This window comes from Crocodylus porosus, unplaced genomic scaffold (genome assembly GCF_001723895.1).
Source record: "Crocodylus porosus isolate Cpor-Errol unplaced genomic scaffold, CroPor_comp1, whole genome shotgun sequence".
Taxonomy (NCBI): Eukaryota; Metazoa; Chordata; order Crocodylia; family Crocodylidae; genus Crocodylus; species Crocodylus porosus.
Window position 1 is genome coordinate 15,651,870 of NW_017728951.1, and position 8,186 is coordinate 15,660,055.

Consider the following 8,186-nt stretch of genomic DNA (forward strand, 5'->3'; position numbering starts at 1 on the left):
GTCAGCAGCGAACCAGCCCATTCCTGCTGGCCACTGCTACCTAAGGGGCTCCAGCCACCTTGCACTGCCTCCTGCCTGTGTTCTGCAGAGGGGCCAGATGGGCAGTGCTCCCCCCCAGCCCGAACAAAGCATGGGGCAGGGCTGGGCTGGGCAGCAAGCTGGCTCCTTCCCAATGGCCACTGCTACTGCCTCAGGGAGGCATGTGGGGGGAGGGAGGAGCTATTCCTCTTCTCCACCCCAGTACCACTGAGGAAGACCACTTGAGGAAGGAGTGCTCCAATTGGCCTGTGGTGTGTCACTCCAAGCTCCAAGTAGCACCCTCTTCCTTCCTCCTCTTGTGTCTCATCTTGTTGCAATGGAATGCCATAGGTATGGCCATTTGCTGGGGAACTCTCTAGCAAATGGCCATATCATGGCATTTCATTGCAAATCACATTTTTCATGAAAAGTGCAAAATAATGATTTAAACTAGACCCTAGCAGTCAGACATCTTTGCAATTTTAACTATACTTGCAATTAAACCAGCATTAAATTAGCAAAGCGTTCGAGTGTAGACAAGGCCTTACTGATATAATGGACATGTAATGAAGTGGCAGAAGTTGCAAGTTACATGGTTATTGACTTGCTAGACATAGACTTGCTTCTGATTTGGGCCTGATGTTTAAAATCCATTTTTATAGTGTAGATGTAGCCAGTCAGACCCTCTGTTACCATCAGAAGGAAATTTAAAAAAATCTTCCATAAGTAATAGCACAGAAAGTCATTTATGAAATCAATGGTTATCTTTTAGGGAAGAAAACTGGGAGCTCCTAATAACTTCAGTTGCTGTGGTGAAAATCAGGCTTGGGCTTTTTACCTGCCGTGGTTAGCTAAGTAAATCTAATAATTAATAATCAAAGATAGGGTATAGTTGTTTAATGTTGTTTATATATCAGAAGGCTCCTTCTATAAAATAAAGAAGTAGAAACAAGACTTGTATGTTAATTAAATGGCCACTGTTATATAAGTTGGGATCCATTTTCCATTTTTAAGATGATAAAATTTAAAAAACACTCTTCATTGAAATTTTAAAAAAATCATGAACTATTTAACCAATATAAGGGTTTTTTTTAAAAAAACCACTGTTTGTTTGCATCCATTTCTTGCAGTGACTGCAGAGGTGCATAGGAAGCCACACTATCTGGTCAAGCTAGTAGTAAGACTGCTCCCCTGCTGACAAACCTCCAGATCTGTGGAGAGCCCTCTGTGGGTTGCATAGCATGGCCCTGTGCACTGGATCCAGCTCACAGGGCCCAATTCCTGATGTGTAGGGCCAGGCAGGGGTGGTACAGCACTCCTGGGCACAATCCTGGTATGTGGGGGATGCAGAGTGGGGCCCCAGTCACGGTGCAGGTCCAGTTTCTAAAGTGTGAGGCTTGATCCAGCCTGCAGACTGGCCCTGAGCCAATTATTTGGCCTGTGGGGCCAGAAGATTGAGGACCCCTGGCCTAAAACACTGGTGGCCAATCTACAGCCTATGTGCCACAAGTGGCACAGACAGCCTTTGTGTGGCACACAGCAGGAGGGGAGAAGACAAGCAGATGGGGCAGGAAGCAGAAAGCAGAGCAGGAGATCAGACAGGGAACACAGGATGGGAAGCAGAAAGGGGGCAGCAGATCAGGCACAGAGTACAGGCCAGGAAGCAGAAAGCAGAGCATAAGATCAGGCAGGGGAAGGGGATTGGAGTGATGCTCAGGGAGGATGTGTGGCTAATTTGTGGCATGAATACTGAAAAGGTTGGTCTCATTTAGTCTAGTCTACAAGATATATTGGAGGTAAGTAATTCTGTGAAAATTAAAGAGGATTTTGTTTTCCATTACCAAATTTGAGATTAATTTGTAGCACTGTTTGACTTTTCTGACTGTTTTATACAGACTGTAAATAGCTCTGGAATTTGACTCCATTGTGTGCAATAAAAACTGCATAGTACATAAAGGCATTTTTTTCTCTTTCTCCAATTTTAAAAAAATATTCTCCTCTGATTTTTTACATACCCAATGATACATGTCTAGAGAAATCAGAAAACCAAAACTCTAAATAGAGCTGGATATGGATCTTTGTCCTGGGTCACTTTTTTGTATATCAGTCTACCTGGATGCACTTTACTGCTGTAACTTAAATATGGGAAAAATAATAAATTGTACCAAAGTACACAGTGTACTGGAAGATGCCATAACCCTAGTCTTGTACATCTATCTTCACACAGGCAAGCTGCTGAGTATCAGCCCCCAAAATCTGGAGTAGGATTTTGGTGTCATAAATTAATGATAATCTGTGGTTTGCAGGAAAATTCATATTTTTAAATATTTGCTAGAACGTTGTTCACCTAGCAGTAAGGGGTTTAAATAGGAGTCATTTTCTGAAATTTGACATATTTTCATTGGACTAATAGTCTATTAATTTAAATAGATTGAATACAGTACCAGGCTGCATAGAAGTAAATTTCAAATTGTGTTGTTCCCTAACCTGAAAAAATTGTTGTTAAGATGATGATGACACTTGTGTTTTTCCAGTATAACTTAGGGGAAGCAAATGCTGGTTCGGATTGTTAATCAGGGAAGTACCATTGACACTAAATCAATGTAAAGCTTTTGAATCAATGGAGTCGTGCCAACTTACAGCAGCTGAACTTGCTAGGTATTGCTAGGTAATCACTGGCAAGACCTTTGTACATTTTAACACCGCTTTTTAATGCATGTAAAAATAGTAGGTGTGTTTCTTGCTGTCTTTAATACTCTCTATAAACAATATTTTACTAACAAAAGTGCACGTATTTCATTGGTCTATGTAGGGCAGGTATTAGAATAAGTAGCTAGTCAATAAGTTATTCAGAGATCTAAATTCTAATAGCGTATTAGTGATAAAGTCTCAAATTTACAACTCAGGAAATACACAATTATAACTGCTCAGGTGCTCAAGTTGATTCCCTTGTGTATGTTTCAGGTGTATATGACCGGGTATTTCATATTGTTATCTATTTTGTTTGTTCCTCTTGTATGTTTTTGTCTAATTGATTTACAGGAGATTTGTTTGCTTACTCTAAACACTTGCATTATTCAGTTTGATGTATTGTTTTATTGTATGAGCATGAATTTCCTCCATTAACGGCTAGAGGGCTCTGTCATTCCACTTTTGAAGTGAAAGACTGAATAGCATAAATACTGTCAGCCTCTAAAACATTCCTTATCTTCCTGTTAACGTCCAGTATATCATAGTAGTCCAAGTTAAAAAATAGCATTTATGTAGGGTACATGGCTTGTTAAATGATCATGATTTTTTTTTCATATTTTAACTGTTTGACAGTAAATGAATATTAGTAGTTCTATATCTTTTTCTGAATTTTTACTGTTACATCTTTCTAAATTCTTTGCAACATTTTAATATTAAGCTGTTGCTCTATGGAAGCCAGCTGATATACTTGTGCAATGTAGACCTCATCATATCTGAAATCACTGAAAAACACAACTTCTGTTTTCAGCTGGCCTGATACAATTTAAAATGCAACGTTTCTGAGTGCTATAGCTAGAAACTGTATGTATGCATCAAGAAAGCTATCTGATGAGCCAGAACACTTAAAAGAATTGTTCTGTGAAATCACAAACAGTGAATTTAAACAGTGAAGGCCTGATTAAAGTCCAGAGAGAAAAAAACCCCTCTTAAGTGCAGGATCTTAGAGCATCCTATTCTCATCTCATACTTGGATATTTCCAGGAAGAAATGGCACTTAATGTTAATAATTTGGATCAGTCTTCTTTTCTTCATGTTCTTTTTTGTTCTCTGACACTTACTGAAAGCAAAGAGCCTGCTTCAGTGATTGATTCAGTCTTGCTTCCAGACCAGAAAAGCACAGTCAAGGCTTCGTAAGCCCCTCAAAATTGATTTTTGGGGGCATTGTGCAGGTTTTTATTGTGTAAAAGATGGCATTGTTACTTAATCTGCCCTTTATAAAAGCCAAATGTCTTGAACAAATGCTCCTTGCCTTATTCCTTGCCACCAGTTGACTTTACCTGCTTACCAGGAAGTTAATCTGAGACCTGAAAAGCAAACAAGGCTTTGTACGCTAATGATTCGTGTGTCTTGTCTGTTATCTCACACTTGAGTGCTCACTTGCTTGTGTGTGCTCTCACTCTCTCTCTCTCTTGCTGTTGGAAGAAAAGAACCCTCAAAAATATTGGTTTCTGTGTACTAGCGTTGAATGTACATCTTTCAATGTATTCTTTGCCATTAGTTTCTTGCTGTCTCGCTTGCTGTCTGACTCATTAGCTCAAGCTCAGCTTCATTTCACCTGTTCTTTCCCAAAAGAGTTGTACTTAAAGAAGGTTCATGACACTCTTCTTATTCTGAACTACTCCTTTTCAGCAGCTCCATTGGATCCACACTTAATAAAATTTAACTTTCTCCTGGCTCAATGGCTCTCACTTCAATGTTTTCTTTCAGGTTCACTCTGTGAAATGAGATCTGTGGCAGGGATGACAAACATGTGGCCTGCAGGCTGGATGTGGCCTAGTCGATGTATTAATTCAGCCCTCATGTCAATTTACCATTACATTGTCATCTGGACTGCTGCCAACGGCGGCAGCTGACACAGTGCTCAAGCACAGTAGCTTTTGCACGTGGAGCTGGGTGCACACAGCAAAATTGACTAGTATTTGAATGAGTTTCCTTTTGCAGATGACGCCTTTTTAAAAGACTTTGGTGTTGAATAACCATTCGTCTACACATGGATGAGCATGCAGAATGAAATGTATTAGCCTGTGTAACAAAAGTGCAGAATATGCCTATGTAGTCTGTAGCGTTGGCCGTTGTTGGATCACTATTGAAAATGTCATATGACTCTCACCACAGAATCAGTTTGATATGTCTGGCCTACGTGAACCATCTAAGTTCATGTTATAAGGTGATGGAAACCTGAGAACTGTCCAAAGCAAGTAAATTCAGAAAGATCTGTTTGTCTGGACCCAGTTTGAAACAAATACTTTTCTGAAGCTTTCCTTTTACAGCAGGTTTAGTAAGTCAAACAGGTTTTTTTCAGCACTGTGTTTTATCTAAGTGACCTTTATTGTTCTCTGGTTATAGAAAATAAAAGATAATAAGAAAAAAATATCTGTTAAAGACCGTTGCTTGGATTATATTGTAAAAATTGTTCACATAGTTTTGGAAATGAGCAAAATGGATAAAAAGCGCTAGTTATGATAAACTCTTGAGGAAATGATAGTGACCATACAGAACTTGAAAATTTAAAAATTGAACTATGAACAGTTGTACCAATGATCTACCACTCTTGAAGATAGCAGTTAAGAACATCCTCTGTACTACCTCTACTGTAATGAGCTTAAATAACAAATAGCGCAATGGCGACTATGCTGGCAGCTATCTTTAAAGGAGCTATGTTGTGGCAGATAAAGCATCTGGTCATTTTTATTTATATGATAACAATCATTGCTCTGCAATTTTTTTTTTCCAAAAGTCAATTCAAACAATAAATCTGCACAAGAAATTCTTACAATATGAGGGAAGATCTTATTTTGATTAAACACCTTAAAATATAGGGGATAGTTCAAGATAAAATTGATAGATCAAATATTGGTTTCATTAAAGTCAATTGCACTTCCATTGGACTAACATTTAACTCCTAAGGTTATGCTTAAGCGTTCCACTTAAGATAAAAAAATTATTTGTTTCCTTTTTAGGTATCTTAAAGCTGATGGAACGATAATATTTGATACCAGCTGAGGATTTGATCAAAGTCGTAGGGCAGGATCCCTGCAATGAATTGGTGGGACGGGAGGGGGCAGGGGGTTGCTTCATTAGTCTGGCTGTCCACTCTCTAGAAATAGCGGGTGGTCGTGGTGCTGGTTTTAAACCCCCCACCCCACCCCCTAGGGAGCTGTTTATCTCTCTCCTTTGCAGGAACCATCCACTTCTGACAAACTACCCTTATAACTTACATCTCTGTTGGCAGTCTGGGTTGAGGCAGGAGACACAGAGGCTGGCTAATTACTCGGTTGAATACTGAGCTGGATTCTGGTACATCCCTGTAAATCTAGAATAAGTCCCTTGGAGTTACCAGTGTAACTGGGAGAATAAACAGCCGGAAATGAATTTCCCCTTCGTCTCTAGAGGCCGGCTCTCCAGAACGTTACTGAGGTAGATGTTAAGTGGTACACACAGGACAAAGTAAGTAGCCTTGTGCTGCTTCTGCTCATTGTTATACCTGTTATGTAGATTATGAGACTTCAGTTTCAAGTGTTTTCAGAGAGGTACTTATTTTAAGTGCCAAAAAAAAAAATTGGAAGTCAGTTGTAAATATGATTTGTTGTGGAGTATATTTAACCAATACTAATAAGACATGACAGGCACTTCATTTGAGAAGGACTGCCTACCTTGAGTGCTTTACGTGGCATGAGGCCAACATGCAAGTGACTTCAGCTATCCAAGAAATACACTGATCGCCTACAAAGGTACTCTAGCACCTGCACTGCTATAATAAGAAATGAAAAATTAGCTTAAAAATAAGAGGAAGGATCATACTCAGAAATGTACTGAGGAATACTGATGGTGATGGGTCCTTAATAAAAACTCTAATTGTAGAAATGATAAAAACATTTAATAATTATTTTGGTGCAGAAGCTCTTGCAATTTGCAAGAAGCTTTCTCACATACTCTGTTCTGTTAAAGACTGCATGCAATAGGGAATACTATTCAGTAACATTTTATTTAGCACTGTTGCATCTGCATTGGCTTTCTTTTCAGAGCACAGAATTGGGTAGTTATATCTGTTGGAAGAAATGAAATTTTCATCTTGGGCGGCTGCAAATTTTCCAACTTTCAGGAAAAAGATGAAAGAGTAGAAAAGTAAATGCCAACTATCTTTTGATAGTTTTCATAGTTGGTGACTGGCTTTTGGGCTTAATAACCACATCAGTGACACTTAAATGTTATTTTCAAATGCAAATTTATATTTGCAAATATAAATTCAGTCTCATGGTTTTAATATTATTCAAGGTAAATCCAAAGAGCTCTGTTGTGTTACTTATTTTATACACCAAATAATGCTGATATTATAAATTTGGTTTTCCTTTCCTGTGAAAGGAAAATTGTGCCCAGTGGGCATGTCTACAGGACACGCTTCGAGCGCAGGAGACTCATTCTATTGTGCATTAGCGTGGTGGGCAAAACCCATGCTAATGTGCTAATGCACAGTAGAATTAGTCTACTACACAGTAGGGTCACTTAAAATGTGTGCACAGATGCCACTGCGCAATAGCACCAGTGACTGCGCATTTACTTAGTACCTGTTATTCCAGATACTAAACTAAATGCGCAATAACCACTGCGCATTGATGCATGTGTAGACATGCCAATTGTGTCCCAAGATACTTGTATCACTTGTTTCAAATACAGTGTACCTTGCAGTAATGTCAGTTTGGCCAATGAAAAGAATAAACATCACCCTTATGTAACATTCAAACCACCCTGTACCGAAAGACTTGCAAAACCAACTTGCTCCAAATCCTTGCTTGTTAAATAGTTGATTGACCACTGTTTCTAAAGAAACTAAATTCGGTAGATTAATACTATAAGCATGATAGCCAAGATACCATACTTTAAATATTGTAAGATTAGTGGGAAAGGTGATCATTTTCATCCTTCATGTTTTAATATAAAACAAAATCCCATGACCAGCCGCCCTTGGACTTGTTTGTATGTGTGCTGCAGTTAACAGACTTTTTCATGTTGGAATAATAGATCCTTTTTGCATCTGAAATCTTAATCCAGTGTGAAATACCAATCCAGTTGTGTTGCGATGTCACAAAGATCAACACCTCATCGAAGGAGTAAGCAGTAGGGACAGATGAGAATATTTCCCCTCCCTTTCCATACAACTTGCCTCCTAAGGGAAATGATAGGAGGGCAGAGGAAAACCTCTTATTCAGAAAGAGTTCTGCCTCCATTGCATTTCCCAGGTTGTGGCAGGTGCTATAATAGTATGGTACCAAACCTTAGCTCCAGCCTGATGTGTGATACCAAACCTTAGCTCCAGCCTATGTGTGGTACCAAACCTTAGCTCCAGCCTATGTGTGGTACCAAACCTTAGCTCCAGCCTGATGTGTGGTACCAAACCTTAGCTCCAGCCTATGTGTGGT